This window comes from Nyctereutes procyonoides, unplaced genomic scaffold, assembly GCF_905146905.1.
Source record: "Nyctereutes procyonoides isolate TBG_1078 unplaced genomic scaffold, NYPRO_anot_genome, whole genome shotgun sequence".
NCBI classification, from domain to species: Eukaryota; Metazoa; Chordata; class Mammalia; order Carnivora; family Canidae; genus Nyctereutes; species Nyctereutes procyonoides.
This window is the reverse complement of record NW_026575024.1, coordinates 12,920,957-12,941,991: the sequence shown is the minus strand read 5'-3', so window position 1 is coordinate 12,941,991 and position 21,035 is coordinate 12,920,957. Positions and strand designations below refer to the sequence as shown.

At 55.5% G+C, this 21,035-nt stretch overlaps 1 long non-coding RNA gene across 2 annotated transcripts; it reads left to right on the top strand.

Annotated features, from left to right (window-relative positions):
- The first annotated feature begins 3,301 nt into the window (after positions 1-3,301).
- LOC129521785 (uncharacterized) lies at positions 3,302-10,705 on the top strand. Of its 2 annotated transcripts, XR_008666861.1 has the most exons (4): positions 3,302-4,806; positions 7,970-9,185; positions 9,480-9,708; positions 10,334-10,705. It is a non-coding gene; the product is annotated as an uncharacterized LOC129521785 (long non-coding RNA). The 2 variants fall into 2 exon arrangements; XR_008666860.1 differs by having other exon boundaries at positions 7,970-9,708.
- The last annotated feature ends 10,330 nt before the right edge of the window (positions 10,706-21,035 follow it).

Below are 21,035 nucleotides of genomic sequence, written 5' to 3'. Positions count from 1 at the left end.
ACACACACACACACACACACACACACACACACACACACGCGCGCGCGCGCACACACAGCACTGTGTCCTGCCTACCAGGCTCATACTCTTCACCTACATAGACAGTTATTCTAAATTAGTATTATTTCTTTAGTCCTATCTGACTCATATTAAGGGGTAGGAAGAGAGAACCAGAGGAAGGGATGATGTACTGGAATGTGCCAGGACACATTGGGTGAAGAGAGGGGGTGAGTGGACAGGCGACCCTGGGATTTCTGTAGGGGTGGACGAAGGTGGTGTGGAGGGCGGGCAGGGCACTGTACCAGGTCATGCATTTGGTCTCTGCACTTTCTCTGTCGTCAGGAGTGGAGGTGCTTCTCTCTCCTCCCACGCGACCTCCCCTGCCGCCCGCCCCAGGGTGACAGCCCCAGGACGGGAGCCTGTCCTCCAACCACCCACTGTCCTGCTCCACAGGAGTGACCAGGCCGCAGCCCGTGGCCCGAGAGATCCAGAAGAGGCCCAGGGGTCCCCTGTTGCTTCTCTGGCTGTGCTCTGAAGTCACACCAGCCACATGTCCGGGGCCCCATCATGATCCGTCGTGGATGGTTACCACCCTGGGCTGTGCAGATGCAGAGCATCTCCATCATCGTAGACAGTTTCCTGGGATGACACTGGCCGCACAGACAAGGTCCTGAATCCAGCAAGTCAAGTCATCAGGTGGGACAGAGGCGCCAGGCAAGGAGGAAATGAGACATAAGGGAGCTTTGCCCAAAGGTCCCCCTCCCTCATGCACTCAATCCTTCATTCACTCACCTCCTTCATTTCACGTCTATCGAGCTCCTTCCAGGCCCTGACCACTGGCTGTCCTGGCCTCAGGGAAACAAAGGAGAATGAGGCAGACCATGAGCTCCTCGGGGAGCTCATGGTCTCGTCCAGGGAGGCAAACAAGAGAGAAGGAGGCGAATAAATCAGCAAACAAGACAATTTCAGAAAACAGCAAATGCCACCAGCAAAGCAGTGTAGGGTGAGCTTGTGGGGACTCAGTGTCTGCAGGGGGAGGCCAGGGTTTGGTTTTGGGAAACATATCATCTCCGGGCAACCCAATATCACAGGCCGGGGGTGACGTCGGACCCTCGAAGGGGTGAGGAGTAAGATGCTCCAGAGACCACCTCCTGAAAGGCGGGAGGACCTGGGGCCAGGGCACCCCTGAGCTCTGGGCATTAGGACGTGGCCCCAACCCCGGGCCTGGAGGTGCACCGGGGTCCCTGGAAAGCAGAAGGGATGTGAAATGCAGCAGTGGCCCAGGCCGCCTGCGGAGCTTATTCCAAGGACGGATCAGAGAGGCTGTCAGGAAGGCCCTGGCTGGCCCTGGCCCCAAGGCTGCCCGGTGTGGGGGTCGCTCTAGTGTCCAGTTCTGGAGGCACTGGCATCCTTCCCCTCAGAGCCTCTTTGCACACACTGTCCCTGGGCCCTCATGGTACTTTGTCCCATCCAGGAGGCAGGGGCCCCCACTCAGTAGAGGCCCCAAGAGCCTGGCTCCTAGGAGCTCCAGGGACAGAGCTGTGTGGCTGTCACTGCCCCTATAATTCCCAGGACAAAGCTCGTGGGGACCCAGATGCTGGGAGGCAGGAAGGGGACCCGGGGAGCAGCTGCGACAACAGTCTGACCTCAGCAAGGAGAGCCAGGCAGCTGTTTGCCTTGAAACCCTCAGAAATGAAGGTGCCAGCAATCTGCTCTGCGGCAAGAACTTTCCATCTCTGCATGTGCGGGGCATAATTATGTCATTTGGGTTCTCAAACAGACCAAACTGTGTTCTCCTGGCAGAAAGTGAGCAAAACCAACCCCGGTAATGGTTCCCTGACAGCTCAGTGGATTCAGCCAAAGAAAATGACCCTGCACGGCAGCGGGTGAGGCCCACACAGGATGATTGTGAGAAATAACTCAGCAGGTGTAAACGTTCCCTGCATTTCTGGGCAGGCTGGAAGGTTCCAAGGGGCCAGGTAAGTTGCTGCCCTCAACCGAACCCTCTGCTGGATTGTCCTGGTGACGGGACCTGAGACCCGACTCAGGCGGCTCAGGCCGAGGGCATCGATGGGCTCACGCACTGGTGCTTGGTCTTCAGGAAGAGCTGGGTCTGGGTGCTCGGATGCCACACCCTGGGCTCAGCTGTCTCCCGTGTCCCCGTGGTGCCGCAGTCAGGGCCGGGCACCTGCAGGTGCTCTGTGCCCAGCTCCAACCACCCACGGTTCCAGCTCCAGCCACATACTCGCGCAGGTCCAAGTCCAGGGACGGGAGCGCGATGGCACAAGAGCCCCAGAGTCACTGATGAAGCAGCATAGGTCCCTCCTGTCACTGAGCCGACTGCTGGGCAGTGGTGGCTTGTGTGGCCCCTTCCCCCGCAGGGCCTGGAGTTTGGGGTCAACTCACCCCCAACACATGGAATCAGGAAGGAAGGTGAGTTCTCAAATGACACGCAGGTTCTGTTGACACCAGAAGGGGAAGCAGATGTGGGAGGGGGCAGGGGGGGGGGTTCATCCCAGGAAGGGAGCGTGTAGGGGACACACCACATGGCCAGGGAACCTCGACGGAATCAGGTGGTCGGTGCAGAAGACATTCCACAAGCTCTGGATTTACTTCTGAATGCTTCAGCCCGTCTGGGAATTTGTAACTGTGAACGTGGTCACCGAATGTGGGGTGACGGCTACCTTCTGTCTCCATCAGAGAGTGAGGGAGTTTGTGGACCCCTGGGAAACCAGGCCCCCATGAACGGGTGCAGCACTTTGGTCCCCAGGGGCCAGTTGTGCAGGCTTCTCCCCGCCAGGGCCCTGCTCCCTCTGAGCCTTGGAAACCAGCTTGGGGAGCCTGACCAGTGGTGGTTGGCCTTATTCCTGAGGGACAGGTCCGGGGCTGGTGGGGGGGGGCGTATGATGTCACCAAGGGGCACTCTTGCCATGTGGACCTCTGTCCTCAGCCTGTGCCCTCCCTCGGCTGCAGATGTCCCTGCTCCTTAGGGAAAGGGGAGGGGAGGAGAGAGGGGAAGGGAAAAGGGGGAGGAGACTGAAAGAGGAAAACTGCTTTCCTAGAACCAACCCCCCCTCCACCAGGATAGAGGGGGGGAGGGGGAGGGGCGGGAGAAGAGAGGAGGGGGAGGAGGGAGAGACTGGAAGGGGAGAACAGGGTTTTCCTAGACACCCCCCGCCCAGGAGGGAGGAGGAGGAGGAGGAGGGGGAGGAGGGAGAGACTGAAGGAGGAGAACAGGGCTTTCCCGGAGCCCCCAGCAGCCGCCTGTTCCCGGCATGGCCCGACCGGTGTCCCAGGGGCACAGAGGTGGAGGCTGGATAAGGTTTAGGGGACTCGTGCCCATCGGGGCCGTGAGCGAGAAGGAAGGGCAGGCCCAGGGTGGACACCTGGGGTGTGCGTCACCGGCCAGAGAACAGGCTCAGAGACTTGCGTTTGTGTGCAAAGGACACGCGCAGCTGTTTTCAGTCAAAGGTACATAATTCACATCTTGGCAGACACAGACGCAAATTCCTGCTCTTGAGTAATGAAGGCGACCGAACCGCACGCTCTGCCTGCAAACATTCCACGCGGCCCCGCCGCCCCCGGGAGCCGTCCTGGGGTTCAGATTCAGCAGAAATGCCCCGAGCCCGGCCGCCCGGGCGCACGCGGGCTGGGCCGTCGCCTCCGCGGGAAGGCGGCAGGTGGGGCAGCTCCTCGCTGCCCGGGAGCCCGGCTTCGGCCTGCCAGCCCCGGCCTGGACGCGGGCCCGGAGGGAAAGCCCAGCTCTCCACGGAGCCACCGCGGCCCGTTATTGCTGCTCGAAAACAGCCCTGGATCCTCAGCAGAGAGCAGGGTGACAGGCCCGGCTGTCGTGCTCAGCTCTGCGTGAAATGGCCATCGGCCGCTTGACTTCTGTGACGAGCAGGCTGGTGGCTTCCGATGGGTGTGAATAAACCCCTGGCCGCGTGCGGGACCTGCCGGAGGCCTCGGGGTCCTGTCTGCCAAAGAAGCGCGAGTCCGTACAGTCACGGCTCGTGCCCACGTGAAATGCCCTGTTGTCGCCCGGAACTTGCAGATGAGCCAAAACGACTGTGCTCACTCCTGGTCTGCGTCTTGCCATAGCCTGTGATCCGTCCTCCAGTAAGTAGCCATCTCGAAAAAATAAACTGAGCACATTTAAACAATTACAGAGATTTTCCGCCAGAAGAGTATAATGGACCGCCCATCCCCCAGACTCCACGGTTAGCAGGATTTGCCCCATTCCCTCCAGCTGCCTCTCCTCTTTCTACCAAAGTATTTTAAAGCCGATCCCAGACGCCACGTGGATTTTAAGACATAACTGTGGTGTCGCATCACCGATCCCGCGCAGATTGCTCTGTCTCACAGACGTTTTTTCCTCACTGCTTCCCCAGAGTCAGGACTCAAACAAGAGCCCCAGCATTTGGTCAAGTCTCTACAGGCTCTTGGTGGAATGTGATCTGCTCCCTTTTATTTGGTGGCTCATGTCACTGCCTTGTGGGATTCCCAGGATCAGTGGTGCCACGGGGCCCCACGGTCTGGATTCGTTGATCTGGGGCCTCACATTTCGATTCCTCCACCTGGAAGGAGAAGCGGGTGCCCCTGAGCCACCTCGGGAAGGGTCGTGGTGTCCAATAAACCCCGCCTGGGCTGCTGGAGCTCAAAGGAGCCAGCTTCCCCAGCTGCTGTAGGACGTGTCTGCCTGTGTTTTAAGGACGTTTCCTGGATTATTGTTGAACAGCACAGTAGGCGTTTGCTGCCCAGCATCACCACCTCATTTGGTGTCAGCTCTGTTCCTTCATTCTACAGGTGAGGACTGAGGCTCAGGGAAGAGAAATTTGCTCAAGGTCTCTTGTCCTGTAGTCCTGGGGAACAGTCTGTCCCCCCGTTTCCATGATTGCCCCTCTGTGGGTTCCACCCAGCAATCAGCTCTGCTGCACCTGCTCCATATAAACCCCTCCAGTTGCTTCCCACCATTTTTCTCATGAACCCCAGGGTCTTGCCTTGGCCCTGGAGGCCCGTCCCCCACTTCCTGCCTCTCTGCACCCTGCTGTCCCCCACAGCCCCAGTCCTGGGCCTCCTCCCTCTTCTTCGTCCATCCCAGACCTACGTCCGGGCCTTTGCACGTGCTGCGCCCTTTGCCTGGAACGCTCTCCTCACTGCCTCTGCCTTGGCTGGAACTTCTGTGTTCATCTGGGCTCCTAGTCACCCCTCCAGAGAGGCCGTCCCTGGCTCCCTGTCCAACGTGTCTCACGTGGTCTCTAGGCCCTGCCTTCTTTCAACTCTCAGTGTACTTCTGTAGAGCAGTGCGTCCTCTTTATCAACCTTGTTTTCTCTGTGGTCACTCACTGTGTCTCCTTTACTAAAAGCTTCACCTTCTGAGGCCAAGGCGGGGCACGCCGATTCACAGGTCAGAGATGGTGACTCACAAATATTTGCTCACACAACGGTGAATCAATGAACGAAGCAGGTCTGAATGAATGAATAAAATCTAAGGTAGACATAAACGATCTTCCCAAGTAGTCATATTCTTATGGCAAAAATAAAAGAAAGAAAAGTGAAGAGTGTGTCCCATCTGCAGAAAGCCAGGCTGTTAGGACCGGCTGCCATCCTACACGAGGAACAGGAAATAAGAGCACTGGGGGCTTTCATGGAAAGAGCATCTGTGCACAGTCTCCCCTTCTGATCCGGTCACCAGAGCAGCGATCCACGTTATAAAGGTCAGGACCTTGCCTGCCTGCAGGGGCTGGAAGATCCTCTCTGACCCTGAAGGGGCGCCTGGACCCTTGGCTGTTTGGTGTCTTCATTAAATCGGGCTGCGAGGAAATGCTTGGTTTGTTTTTGCCTCTCTGTCTGAGGACCTTCCTTGCCCCCCCCCCCCCAGGGCATGTCCTCGGCCCTAATTACATTACAGGGACACTGATAAGGGCTCTGAGTGGCCCTGGACAGCAGGAGACCGCATTTTCCCCCAGAGGGGAGCCAGGGCTCCGGAGGCATTTTCTTTGCCTTCCTTGCCTTTCTTTTAAGCCTGATGGAGGCAGCCGTTTCTTCCTGCTTCACTCAGGCATCCCTCCTCTGAAGCCAGATGCACCTGCTGCTTTGTCTGAGTGGCCTCACTGTGATTTTCATCATGTTTTTATTCCAGGATCACCTCTGCACCTGAGAGAAAGGGGGAACTGGCTATAAAAAGGAATCATTTCTCTTAATTACTCTTAAACTCCAGAGTGACTCGCCCAAGGGCAGGGAGCCCAGGCGGTGGGGTGTTTGTGAAAGCAGGGGCCATAAATCATGCTGGCCTTGCAGCTGGCTGAGCTGCCTCCTGCAGTCCCTGTCACTGCTGCCCTCGGTGGCACTTAATCGATGGCCTTTCTGGGAGCTCTGAGTGACGCTGTCTCCTGTGAGATGAGAGTCCACGAGCAACGGCCTCTGGAGGGAATGTTCCAGAAGGGGCTGGCCCCAGGGTCTCCCTCTGCTGGGTATAGGGGTATAGGGAGAGCTCACAGGCGATGCTTTGACCCACCAGGCAGCCCGTGTACTCCTCAGACCACGGATTCAGCAACAGCACGGGTTATTCTGGAGACCATGCTTCCTCCGTGTAGGCAGGAGGGAAGAGGTCCCTGACGAGACCCCCAACTCCCTGCCTGTCCGCTCACAGCCGCTCTGCCATCACCCCCTGGAGACCGCGGGCTGGCTCCCTTTCACCTTTGTCCTGCCCAGGTCGCCCCCAAAGGCCCCTGGGACCCTGGTCCTCCCTCATCCCCAGGCTAACCCCATAGCTGTGGGGCCAGAGAGGACCCCCCCACTCCCCTGGACCCCCTTTCTTCTTCCAACAGCATGTCCACCTTGCCTATACCCCGCATCTTGCTCATTTACCTGGCTGACTTCTAGAATGCAAGCTCCTGCAGTCAGGGCTTTTGTCTGGAGATTGTCACCTTGTGCAAGACTCACAGCAGCTCGAGGAGAGGGAGTAGCCCCACGCGCCCCGCACCCTGTTTCCGAACGGGGTTCAGAGCAGCAGGTGGCCCGCGAGGAAGGGCTGCGCAGGGTGGGGCGTCTGCTGGGGTCGGGCTGGGGCTCTGCGCCCCACAGACTCTGCACGGCCCCGCAGAGCCGGGCCAGGGAGCGTGAGGGGACACGCAGTTGCGGCCGAGCACCACTGGCCCCCGCTTTCCGGACGGGCCATGGGACAGGCCAAGGGGGGCCTGCTCGGAGGGTGCGAGGGATCACCGGACACCCGGCTCCCCGCACTCGGGTGGTGGGTGCAGTGCTCTTGGCCGCTGAGGCCGTGCTGCGGGGACCCCCCCAGGTCTGAGCTCGTGACAAGGCCGCGGCGCCCGGAGGTGTGGCCGCCGCCCAGGGCCTCCTGCGCCCCTGCGGCTCGTGCCCACCCGGCGGCTCTGGTCCCCGTGGCCCCGCCGCCCGGGAGACGCGGCCCGCACGGTCTGCGGCCTTGGCCCGCGGCGAGATGAGCGAGGGCTCGCACCGCCCGGCTCCGGACGGACAACAGGGGCCTGGCTTTCCTCCCTCCTCTTCCTCTCTCCTGTTACAGTTAGTTCGGGTTTTATTTTCCCTGAAGGGAAGGAAGCTCTCCATAGGAGGGTGCTCCCTGAGAGCTTCTCGACAGCAGAAGACGGGCAGGAACCCGGCTGGGGACAGGGATCCAGGCCTGGCCGGCCACCCCGCGGCCTTCAGTCAACGGGGGAGCCGCGTGAACTAGTGGGGAAACTGTGAAAGGGCAAGAGGCACAATTTGGGGGGCACCTGGGTGGCTCCGCGGTTGAGCGTCTGCCTTCAGCTCAGGGTGTGACCCCGGGGTCCTGGGATCGAGTCCTCATCGGGATCCCCACAGGAAGCCTGCTTCTCCCTCTGTCTGTGTCTCTGCCTCTCTCATGAATAAATGAATAAAATCTTAAAAAAAAAAAGTGAGACCTCAGTCTAACACTTAAGCACTTACGTCAATGCCCGTCCTGTAGAGGCTCCTGGCTGCGCACCTGGCGACCTGCTTGATGCTGTGAGACTGTGCTTCTGACTCCGGTTCACACAAGACCCATCTGGGGGTCTGGTTAACGTTTGGATCCCCTCAGTAGGACTTGGATGGGACCTGCCATTCTGCATTTTTGGGATGCTTCCAGGTGAGGAAGATGCTGCTGGTCTGTGGACCACACTTTGAGAAGCAAGGCCTTATGTTTTTTACTTTGAACCTTCATAACAATCTTTGAACTGAGATAAACTGGTTCAGAGAAGGTAGGTGACCTCCTCAGGAAAATGAGCACTCAGGTAAGTGATCTCCTCAGGTAAGGGACCTCTCAGGTAAGTGAGCTTTCAAGTAAGTGACCTCTCAGCTATGGGATCTCTCCAGGTAAGTGACCTCTCAAGGCAAGTGGCCTCCTTAGGTAAGTGACATTGTCACATAAGTGACGTCCTTGGGTTAGTGGCCTCCCCAGTGTCATGTGGCAAGTATACGATGGAGGCAGGATTTGAATATAGATCTTCTCAATCCCACAGCTCCCGTCTTAACCAACACATGCCTATAACTGCAACTCCATGGGTGATTTTCCTATAATTTTTCCTTGAAGTCTGATTTGCAGAACGGTTTTACTAATTAGAAGTTATAAGATGATTTCTCCTCAGAGTCACTAGACTGTGAAAGCTGCTCTCGTGTTGAAGCTCTCTTATCAGTCCGGGCGAAGTGAGTGAACGTCCGAGTCGCCTTGGAAGGAGGGCACAGGCCGGAATCCTATCACTAAGCGCTCACCGTCAGTAGCTCAGCAGAAACGAGGCATTTTACCAGGACCTAAATCTGCAGTTGCTTTTACCATAACGTTCAACACAGAATCTTGACTGGGAGAGCGTGCAGACTTGAAGAGGCTGCTGTTACCTTGTCCAATGTTTAAACAGATGAAGCCCCAAGGGGAAGAATTCTCATGTGGACACTGACCTTGACAAACCTACGGTCTCTCCTCATATCACCCGCTTGTTTGCATCTGGGTGCTCCACGGTGCCCGTGCCTGGGACCCCAGTCCCATTCGGGGTCCGCCTCCCACGGCCCTGCTTTAGGTGACCAGGAAGGGACATGTCAGTACCCCTCTCCTTGTCTTAGGAGAAAAGTAGGTGAGAAGAGACGACCTAACCAACAGACAACAACGATGCAAGTAAAATCCCCCAACAGGAGAGTCCCAAGGGAGTGAGGTCAGAATAAAATGTATGTCAATAATTTACATGCCCTTTATTTATATGCCCTTTAAGATTTTTTTTGAATGGGAATATGTGCTTAGTTAGAAACACACCTCAGATTTCTATCCAAGCAACAGTATCAAGTAAAAAAATTTAAGTCATCTGATTTTGCAGAAAAAAGCAAAATACCACATAGAATACCAGAATTCCTCACCATTTTATAATTGGGACTGTCCAGGGCCCCTGGAGCAGAGGAGGTTTTCTCACTGCGAGGTCTATGACTGCACACATTTGCCACTTCATTTTCAGGGTGCAGACATCGGCGATGGAGCCTTCGTCGTCTTGCCCCACTTGGCCCCTTGGTCTGTGTGAACCTGGAAACGTGAGCAGCCGGCGGCAGAAGGCCCCATCCCCTGTGATCCCGGCCTGTCTCTTCTTCAGGGCCTCACCTTGCCCATGGGGCAGAACTAGGTGAGCTCGAGAGCCTCTCATCGAACTCCAGCGTTTAGATTTCAAGAGCCGAGCTGTTTCTGAAAAGGTGTGTATCACACACAAGGGATCAGCAAGGGGAGGCCTTGCTTTATTCATCAGCCTCCTACTCTTGTGTGACCCTGAGCAGGTAGACAGACGGCTGTGGTCAGAAGGAACAGAGAACTTAATGCACACAGGCTTGAATAATAGGGGATTGACGGGCTCAAGCCTTAAAAAATCCTAGAGATAAAAGGCTTCGAGAGTGATTTGATCAGTGATTCAGTTTCCCTGCACTTCTTTTGGTGCCTATTTCTTTCAAGAGTCAGTGCTGATTTCAGATGCCTTCTCTCATGGCAGCAAGTAAAGGCTCTAGAGGTTCTAGAGTTGCATCCACACACCCCTTGTTTAGAGAGAAGAGCCTCAGAAGAGCCAGGGAACCCAGCTAAGTGTCTCTCTAGTCTCTCTAGTGCCCACCTGGGTCAGAGATGGGATGGGTTCAGGGCCATCCCTGAACCAATTGAGGTTCATATCCCACATCCCAAGGAGTAGGACAAGCTGACAGGTGAGGACAATCATGACCCACATGCTCCTGGAGCTGGGGGCTGGACCAGGCCCTCCAGGCTACTGGGCTGGGAGGTTCAGAGTCACGAGAGCAAGGGGCTGGCAAATAGTTGCGTACAATCTTCCAATAGGTCCCCACGGCACAGAAGAAGTCCCTGGATCTTCTTCTTTGGCAAAACTGGAACAATGACTATGATGATGTTGATAATCATGAACCTCTTCTTCAACCTGGCAACATTGTCACAAGGATCAAAGGAAAGAGGCAGACACTTTGGAATCAGCAAATCCCAGAATGAGTGTTAGCAGGAGCAGATGTTATGGTTATTACTGTTATTATTATTAATGCACCAAAATTGGTTTGTTTATTGTGAAATTGGTTCTTTCAGGATAATAGAGTGCTTGATGTCAGATATCTCAATCAGGGAAACTGAAAATTCTGTTTTTTTTATTGTAAAATCGATATTGCATGAAATTGATTTTTTAATTAAAATTAATTTTCATTACACGAGCATCACATAAGGATCTTCCTCTCCTAAGAAAGTCAAAACAGTGAGACGAGCCCAAGTCCCTGTTGACCTCCCCTGGCTTCTCCCTGCCCACACATAAGCACTGCTACCAGTGAGGTGTGATGAAAGCCCTTGCTTGGGCTTTTTGTATGCAATTGTCTGCAGTTGTCTGATTTTTGGAGGTCACCCTGAGTAACCGTTGGTTACTTAGGTAAAATACGGACACATTTATCCTCTCAAGAAGGCTGATTGAGAACCCACCCTATGGCCCTCATGGAGGATACATTCTACTGAAGGGATCAGAAAGTGAATAAACAAAATGCAGAGCAGGGTAAAGAAATGGAAGGCGGGTGGTCAGGGAAGGCTACCCCGTGGAGGGCTGGTCCCACAGGGGAGCAGGGAGGAGGGGCAAGGGAGGAGGGGTGGGTGAGGAGCAGGAACATGCTGTGCTTCCAGGAGCAGAGGCAGAGACAGCAATGAAGTGGGAGGGGCTGGGGACTCAGGTGGACTCTACAGGCGCTTGAGCAATAAATGTTTCTACCTATATGTGTATGTACATCCCAGTGTTACTTTGTGGGGTTTTAAAGTACACAGATATGTGCACCTGTGCATGCGTGCATACATGTGTGTGTATGTAGACTGTGTACATACGCATATCTATGTGTTTATTTGTGTATAATGTGTGTATACATGTATACGCGTGTGTTTGTATGTATTGTTTGTCCCCTCCTGCATGCACTTCCACACGGTGTGTCTCCGGCTCTGCCACCTCTGCTGCAGCACCAGCTTCTGCCTCATTCGTCACTATGCACAGCACAGCGCTCTTCAGGAAGGGTCCACCAACCATTGGTTTAGCCCTTCCCTGTTCAGATTTTCCACCATTAATCCCCACCTCACCCATGTGTTCCTGTCCCTGGAATCCTGGAAAGGCCACCAGGCAGCCATCATAGAGTGGGGACCTTCCTCTGCTTCCTTTCCTGCTGGGGGCCCAGAGCCTGGGGCTCCCGCAGAGCAGAGCAGGTGTTGGCAGGCCTCTGCTCGCCCACGAAGGAGCCCGCCTGGCCCAACCACACTAGACAGGGGGCAGGAGGCGGCTGTGGCAGAGATGCAAGGACGCAGGCCTGGACCTTCGAAAGAGGATTTCCAAATGCTCTCCGACCGCTTGGGAACTGTTTGGTAGGGTGCCCCGCAGCTAAAAATCCATGCATCAGGATGCAGAAGGGGCCTGCAGAGGGGGAGAGGCTGCCCTGGGGCCACAGTATGGGCGGGGTCAAGGCAGGGTCCGGGCGGATTAAGGGGAGTGGCCAGGGCTGGGCGGGGCTAACACGAAGGGGTGTGGCCGGTTTGGGGCGGGGCCCAGCTGGGGGTCCAGCTGGGGGCGGGGCCTTGCTGTAGGCCCCTGAGGGTCTGAGTCCCCACACTGTCTCTTGGTGCAGAGTCCCTTCCAGGTGCCTCACGTTCCCTCTGCTGATGCTTCAGTCCTACATTTCTCACTGCTCTGCTAATGGTTTTCATTAGTCTTAACAGTCCTGCCAACATGTGTTTTTTAAAAAAGAACTCTTGAAAAGGTGTCGCTTTGGAGAATTTGCTCAGGAGAATGACCTTGCCTAGGGATTGCTTCTGCACTCTGACCTTCTTGGGAGCTTGCCCTAGGAGGGTGGGCACTGCCCCGTGAGTACCTCCATATGCATTAAATAGTGAATAATAAGAGACACCATAGAAGAAAAGAAAAAGCTTTCTTATCTTAGGACTTTCAGTAGCATTTTGTTCCTGCTTTGGGGTACGTTTTCATTTTGCACAGGCTCTACAAACTATGTGGTTGGAGCTGCCTAGAGAACTAATAAATCTCCTGGATGTCACCCTCGCTCACTCTGACCCTCTCCGTGGTGTTCCTCAGGCGGCCGGAGGAACTCTGGAAGCACAGGTCATCCCACAACCTTGCCCTCTCCGTAAGTGGCAGCCCTCATGGCCCTGAGGCTGGCACCGGGGCACCGTCCTCCCTCCTTCCTTGCACACTCCACTTCTCCCCCAGCAGCCCATCCTGCCAGCTCCACCTGCCTCCCACTCACCTCCGGCCCCATGACCGCCGGGCTCAGGCCACCTTCCCCTCCTCCTCCTGGCCTCCCTGGTCACCCTGCTCTGGCATTTGCCCCACATCCCACCTGCAACAGCCAGATGATCCCGTCCAAACGTGACCCAGGTCTTGTCCCGGTGGCTCTCACTTCCCTTGTAGTGAAAGCTGAAGTCTTCTCAGGGATCCATGGACCTGAGATGATCCGTCACCCCCTCCCTGCACTCACCTGTCATCTTTCTGGACTTATGTCCCCCCACACTCCCCTTCACCCACTTGGCTCCAGCCACACTGGCCTCCTCGCTGCTGCACAAACTCACGCTACTCTCCCCTCTCAGGACTTCACCCTCGCTGCTACCTCTGCCTGCAATACCCTGTGCCCCCATGTGTCCCCGTTCCAGCGTCACCTCCCGGGTTGAGCCTTCCCTGACCGCCTGGTCACCCTGCAACCCCGTTCCTGGCGGTCCCTCCCCTGATGCTGCTTTGTTGGTCTGCATGCGTCCCTCCGTGTTGGATGCGGTGCATATTCACACTTTGTTCTGTCACTATCTGTCGTCCCTGCACAGCGTCAGCTCCGTGAGGACCAGGGCCACCTGCCGCGCTCACGGCTGCGTCCCCAGTACCCTGAGTTGGCACCAGTGCATACATGCAGCATGTTTGAGCGACGCGTGCATACATGAATGAGAACCTGCTTCTCCCAGGGGGCGACACTGCTCCCGGGGGGCAGCAGGTGGTTGCTGGGTGGGAAGATCTCCGTCTCTCTATGTAAGAACACAGGCGACGTTCAGCACATAAAGACGCAGCGGACGCTTCTGTGGTATTAAAATTTCACGAGGGCCAATCCAGAAAAAATGTCTGAAATGACTCCATAGGGGACGATAATGAAATGAAGGTTGAGAAGCGAATCAGAGGAAGCCCAGACGAAGCGCAGCCTTTTGCTCCCACACGTGCCCGGGGTGGGGACAGGAAGCAGGAGCCCATCAGGAGGCGCCAGGCCTGGACAACAATCATGGGCAGTCCTGGGTGGGGGGACTCACGGGGGAGCGGCTTGGAGCACCCCGGGAGCGTCTCTCCTGCCCAGGGACAGACTTACAAAGGATGATATTTACATTTTTCCTGAAGCCTCTAATTTCCTCATTTATCATTTGTCAGCGCCCGAGGCCCTTCCATGCACGCGGGATGTTTGCCCACATCTAATGATCCCTTTTGCCAAACAAACGTCACCGTCTCTACGAGGAAATTCGTTAACGCTGCCGAGGCTGCTAATTCCATCCATTAATGTCACACTGAGCGTCGCGCGCGGGATCCGGGGCAGCTGCTGGCACCCTGCGCCCCGGGGCTCCTGGGGCCAGTTTGCTGGGAGCTCTTCTCAGAGAGGGAACCATGGAAACCGCCCCTGGCGGGGCTGCTGAGACCAGAACAGAGCGGATTCCAGTCTGTGCTGGGCTGAAGGGGACCTGGGCTGGGGACCGAGGCCAGGTTTCTAGAACTCTGCTGGTGCCCGGGTCAGGGGCCTGCCCCTGCTCCCTGGACTTGGAGCAGCCCCAGGGGAAGGCAGAGCAGGCCGGTGCCACTGCCCCCGGGAGAGGTCTGGGGGGCCACGGAGGCCCCCCGAGAACTGCTCCCCTCGCTCCCTCCATCAGCTCACCCCAAGCTGCTTGACCAAACCCCAGGCCCTTTGCATCAACTCACTTCTGCCCCCAGGGCGGAACTCCGAGCTCCAGGTGAGCACTCAGGTCCTGCCATCCCAGGGTTCTTGTGACCAAGGGCCAGGGGGACAGCAAAGCACGTCTGGATCCTTCCTCACGCATCCACTGAGGGTCAGCGCGCTGATGAGCCACCGGCCTTCACAAGCAGAATCATGGAAAATGGGGAAAAAGGTTTTATCAGTTGTTCGATACTCACGGTCCCCGGCCCCGGAGGGAGCTTGCAAACGTCTCCGGGCTGGGGGTCCGCACAGCAGAGCTGGGAGGACGTTCCTTTCACGACAGAACCTGTGTCTGTCCACGGAGACCCTGGATGTGCTCTTCGCTCAGTGCAGCCGAGCCGTGTTGTCCCGCACCAACCAGGAGCGGGTCACCCTGGCCACCACGGGGCTCCTGGCCGCCCGGCCTCCTGAGGTCCTGCTCAGGGCACGGCCTGGCGGCGGGGCCGCCGCCTTGGGGACCGTTCATGGCAGGACAGAGACAGGAGGCGCGGGACAATGCCTGGGCCTTCAAAATGGATTTAAGAATGCGGATTTCAGGCAGCTTTCTGCACTTCCCACGTGGGGTCAGGCCTGCCCCCGGCCCTGTCCTGTCCCGGCTCTGACCGTGGTCACATTCCCTGAACCCTCCCAGCCCTGCCTCAGCCATTGGTCTGGGTGCTTCACGCAAACATCCTTCCAGCACATTCGTGCCTATGGGTGGGCTTCCTGGCTTGGTGGTGGCCGCTCAGCAGGCTCGCTCTGGCTGACGACCCGGGGTGGCCGAGAAAGGCAGGTGCAGGTCTGGGCGGCAGGAGCGGCTGCTCGGCCCGTCGTCCCCAAGTCTCCGTCATTGCCCTCGTGCCCGTCTCTGCAGACCCTGGACCCCGGCGACATGGGGGTTCTTCAGGCTCAGGGGGGCTTGCACGTCCTCCCCTGATTAGAACCTAGAGACCACTTCTCCCCGCGTACCTGTGTCAGTGACACCACGGCTCCATGCTCTGGCCCCCTCGTGCCCGTGGATTCTCGTGCCCTGTCCCCTTTGGTTGTGGTACCATCACTGTCCCCACCTTACAGGAGAAGAAGCACAGGTTGGGGGCTTTGCCCGGCCACGGGGATGGCTGGCCCGAACACACCGGCAGACACAGATCTGAGGATGCATTTGCAGGGGATTTCAAATCTTAAGCCAAAGTGAAGGTCACATCGCTGCCTCTTGCCAACATCCCCTCTGCTCTGCGGAAAGTGTTAGACACAGTCAGTGAGGACACGTGTGTCCCCTTGAGGGCGGGGAAAGAGCTCGTTCAGTAAACAGGACAACCTCATCTTCCCCACTGTCCTGAGAGGTCGATGTGACGGTCTCATGGGCTACGTCCCCTCCAGGCCACTCTGGACTATCTGCTTCTGCAGAGCCCGGGCTCCCAGCTGGCGAGCTGCTAGCACACGGGAGTCCGGGGTTGCCGGGAGCGCGCCATCCACGCCGGATGCGGGGGTGCTGGGGGTGGCCTCGGACCCAAGGCAGGCGGTGGGCGTTTGCGGAAATGGAAGGCCAAGGCTGTGGGACAATGAGACCTTTTGTGCGACTGCTCCTGGGGGAGGGGGTAGGGGTAGGGGAGACCAGGGGATTAATGCAGGGTCAGCAACACAGGCCTTAGGGAGCGGATTCGGAAAGTGACCTTTGGAGGTCAGGCCACGGCACAGCCAAGCTGGCGCTGGCAGACGTGGCTACAGGCCGCGGCAAATAGAGCTGTGGTCAGGGAGCTTGGGGCCTGCTGGGCACCCGGGGTCCTGGTGCGGAGGCCCCCACGGCAGGCAGGGGTGCCGGCCAGCCTGCCAAGGCCTCAGGTTCCCCGATCCTTGTTCGGTTTGCTGGCACTTTTCTGAGGGGAAGTCTGTGCCTCCAACCCTGACCCTGCTGGCTTTGCCACGGCAGGTCCCACGTCACCTTCCCAGGTGGACGTGGATGGAGGGGACCGGCTGCCCACGGAGCCACGGAATGGAAGACAGGCCCTTGTCAGGCACAGAGTTTCCCGAGGTTTGTCCCTTGAGCGTCACCTTCGGAATTGTCACCAAACCGTGTAACACCCGTGTTATTATCTTATTTAATATTTCCTTGAAGCCAAACCAGGTCCGAGTTTTCTTGAATAAATCCGTGTGTTAGCTCCTGCTTCAGCCTCATCACCCATCCTGATGGCATCGTGGGCTTGCTGACAAGCCGATTTCCCCCAACTCACATTAACGTGAAAAGGTAACTACGAAAATAAAAAATGTCCTCCCACACTTGTGGGTGTAGACGTTCACCAGCTGGTGCAGAGACACACGAACCAGTGGCTTCAATGAAGTGGAAGTTTGTTTCCCTCCATGTAGCAGCCTCAGCGTGGGAGGCCCAGAGCCCCCGTGGGGGTGTTCCGATCTGTCGCCTGAGGACACTGTTCTGTTCACCTGGTCCGAGGGCGCAGTTCACGTTAGGCGAGAGGGAAGGGGAGAGGGCGGTAAGGGTGCGCCCACTCATTTGAGGGCATGCTGGGAAGGTGCATTCCAGCTGCACCTGATGGGGTGGGAAATTCAGGTTTCGTTGAGACCACCATGTGCCGAGCTGATAACTGGGATCTCTAATCTTGCACAAAAGGGATGATGGATATCGAGGGATAATTAACAACCTCTGTGTCTTCTCTTGACTCCCCCAAAGTCATGCTGATGTTACTTGACATAGAGTCAGGTGGCCTTGCTCAGAATTTCAAGCTATTTTGTAGTGAGACACAGCTCCACAGGGCTGAAGAATGGTCAACACAGTGTGGCCCAACCTCTGTTTTAAGGATTGGTCAACTGGAGTCAAAGGCTGGGAAGGGACTTCTTCAAGGTTGCACAACCTTGAACCAAAAGCCCCCTGGCTCCCTGGACTCTTTCCAGCAACCACACTACGTCCTTGCTAGTCCTGAGTTTCCTTGCATTTGAATCTCCTTTTAAAATAAAGAGATACATGGACGCTGAGTGAAACACTATTGACTCTGTCCATTCCCGCCCATCTCTTCCCAGAGTCATCCACAACTATTCCTTTTAGTTATTCTGCAAGTTACTTCCAAATCTTGGAAGATTTAGCCTTCATGGAGCTTGGCTTCTTTCTTTCTTCCTTCCTTCCTTCCTTCCTTCCTTTCTTTCTTTCTTTCTTTCTTTCTTTCTTTCTTTCTTTCTTTCTTTCTTTCTTCTCTTTCTTTTAAAGGTTTTATTTATTTATTAATGAGAGACACAGAGAGAGAGGCAGAGGGAGAAGCAGGCTCCCTGCAGGAAGCCTGATGCAGCATTCCATCCCAGGACCCCAGGATCACACCCTGAGTCAACCACTGAGCCACCCAGGTGCCCCCATTCATGAAGCTTTCAAGTTGTGTTGTTATCTCTAAAATGCCTGCCACCCTAGATGAGGGGTGAGGTCTCCTCCTACACTATCCCCCCATCACCCTCCATGGATCAATCATGATTTCAATTATATCATAATCCTCATTTATGTCATGTGACTGGGGAGATGTTATTTACTGCAGAGCCAATTGCTGTAATATGATTGCAATTTCCTTTATGTGCATATTTGTTTTCCCCAGAGTTAGTAATTTCCTTTATTTTTTACTTGCAAAATCACAAGTGCTTAATTTTCTCCAAATCCTCCATCATTTCACCCACTCCAGTGTTTTTCAAGCTGTTTTGCCCACAACCTATGGTAAGAAATATATTTTACAACCAGGCCTGGCAACACATACACATATAAGCTAAGAAATGAAAATTCCACAACATAATATTCACCTTCACTATAAATGATACACTTTGATATTTTCTACTCAATTTTGTTATTTAACATCTTTTAAAATGCTGGTTTGATCAGCATCAAATCATAAAACTGGTCTCAGGCCCCACTATGGAGGCATGACCTGCACTTTGGGAGGCTCTGACTAGCCTACCACAGCCTTGCTTTCCCTAGGTCCTCCTGAAGCCCCTGACCCCACTCCAATCAGACGTGGTGATCCACGTGACTGACCAGAGCTCCTGGAGACTTTTCTATGCTTCTCTCTGGGTTGATTCCCTGTTTGATGAGCCCCATGTCTTCTTTCTTCACTAATTTTCAGCTTCCCGTGGATTATTTCCAAATTGCTTCTTTTTTATTGAGGAAAACAAGATTTTTATCAACACTTCAGCCTATTTTATTTTTTCTCCATTTCTCCAGTAATAAAAAATAAAAATGGGAAGAAGATTACAATAGGAAGAAGCCAGAGAGCAAATAGAATTGATTTATGCATGGTTTTGATTGTGCATGAAGCCAGTGATACCCAGATGAAGAGCCAGACCTCTAGCTGTCTATCATTCCTGGCAATATCCAGACGATGGGATGAAATGTTGACTGTGGCTTTAAATCAGAGCTTTTTACTTTTGACTCTATTGACATTCTGGGCAGGATCAGCCTTTGTCATGGGGGCATTCTGTGCATCACGGGATGTTTAGCAGCATTCCTGATCTCTGCCCACTAGGTGCCCACTAGATCCCTCCAAAAATGTCCCCAGACATTGCCCAATGTATACCCAGTGCAAAATCACCCCTGGCTGGGACCTCTGCTCTAGGTTCCCACCAAGTCTGTACCTGTGGTTCCACACAACCTTGCAGCCGATTGATGATGCGTCAAGTGGAGCTTGAACTGGCCAAACACAACCTCAGGCAGCCCCACCCGGTGTAATTAGCTGACATCTGTAATTTACTATCTTGGTGAAGTGGGGGACAGAACATGGACTCATGCAAAGCAGTAGGCTCAGAGTCTGTGGCATATCACGTCTGCACGGACTCAATGCTCCTGCCAGGAGGTGGATCTCTGTCTCCTTTGACTCCCTACAAACTAACATCATGGATGCCTTAGAACGACTCTGCCTCTTCCTGTTGGGCTCAGGGGCAAATCATGGTAAAAATAATCTGCGGCTAATGAAGCTATTATCACAATGGATATTTGCTGTCACCTGGGGACCAGTCACCACTTCTGTTTCAGCATCAATGTCTTTGATGATGTCTGTGGGGAACAGTGGTCGAAGCTGCAATAGACGTGGGGACCACAGACAATCTTGTGTCCAGGATGCATCACTGGCTAAGATGAAATCAAAGCCACCACCGTGGGTCTGATGTTCCCTAGGAATTCCTTCCAGAGGTGGAAGGAGGGATGTACAATAACACGGTGAGTGTCAGTAGTTTCAGAGCAGGCCTCTCCCTGTGGGTGGGAGCGGATGGACCAGACGGCAGCCCTGGCAGCCAGTGCCCTCCAGTCAGCACCGCCAGGTCCACACCCGTGACAGCAGCCGGCGGCCAGTTCCCTCCGTGGCTTGAACTTCGACATCTGCACAAGCAGCAGGGTCGGTCTGGTGGAGAGGAGTAGGAGTGACACAAAAATGTCACAGGGCAGGTTCTGGAGGATCCAGGGATATTTGTTTGATTTGTCCTCTTGATAACTGTCTCCTGGCCCCCACGTAGCTGCCTTCCCACCTCACCGTGGGCTCTGGAAACAGTTCCACTGGGGCTGCTGACCTTGGGGGTAATCCATCTGTGGGACCTTCTCATGTCCCCATCTTGCTCACCCTAGTGGCTGAGCCCCAACTCCTCCCTATTGCCAGAGCCCACCTGCAAAGCTGGAACACGAGGGGCAGAGAGGTATTGGGAGCCCAGGTGGAGTCGGGGGGTCACCCACGTGGTTGTCATTGGTTGGCCATTCTCTCTCCGCAATTCTGTTCTCAGAGAGGAATTCGATGGCCCTTTCAGAATGTGGGTCACTTCAGTGTCATGTGTCCTAGATTGAGACAACAGGGGGTGACGCAGCTGCTGTGCGAGTCCTGTAATTCATTACCTTTGTCCCCAAATCTGGTACTACGCGTCGCCTGCCTGCCGGAGCCAGGGATAGAGCCACTTATAGGGTCGGCATCAGCCATGGCCTCTGCAGGAGCCATTGCCCACCTGGGCCCTTGCTCATCCCGACACCTGCTGCGCTGTGTGCACTGATGAGTCCTGGGACCCGGCTGGCAGATGGATGAGCCGCGAGCTGGCCAGGGGTCCGTGACCCTGACTTCCTTTCCTGCTCTGCCCTGAGGTTTGAGGTTGGGACACAGCTGTCCTCTCTGCAGTCGGTGGGTCAGAGCTGACTGCCAGGCCCGCGGATCGGCAGTGAAGTTTCAAATCCCTCACTAGTTTGTGGAGAGAATTCCGTCCTGGAGGCCATGGTGTGAAGTCGGTTTGGGGCCGGGGGTCGAGTTGCTTCCTGCAGAGTGAGGTTTCAGCCACGGGCCCTGCCCCCCATGAACCTGTCTCTCAGGTTTTTTTTTTTTTTAAGATTTTATTTATTCATGACACACACACACAGACAGAGAGGCAGAGACATAGGCAGAGGGAGAAGCAGGCTCCATGCAGGGAGCCCAATGAGGGACTCGATTCCAGGACCCCAGGATCACACCCTGGGCTGAAGGAGACGCTAAACCTCTGAGCCACCCGGGCTGCCTGTCTCTTGGGGTTCTGAACCCAGAGCAGGGAGGCGTGAGATTCACCACCATCCACAAGGCCCAGCA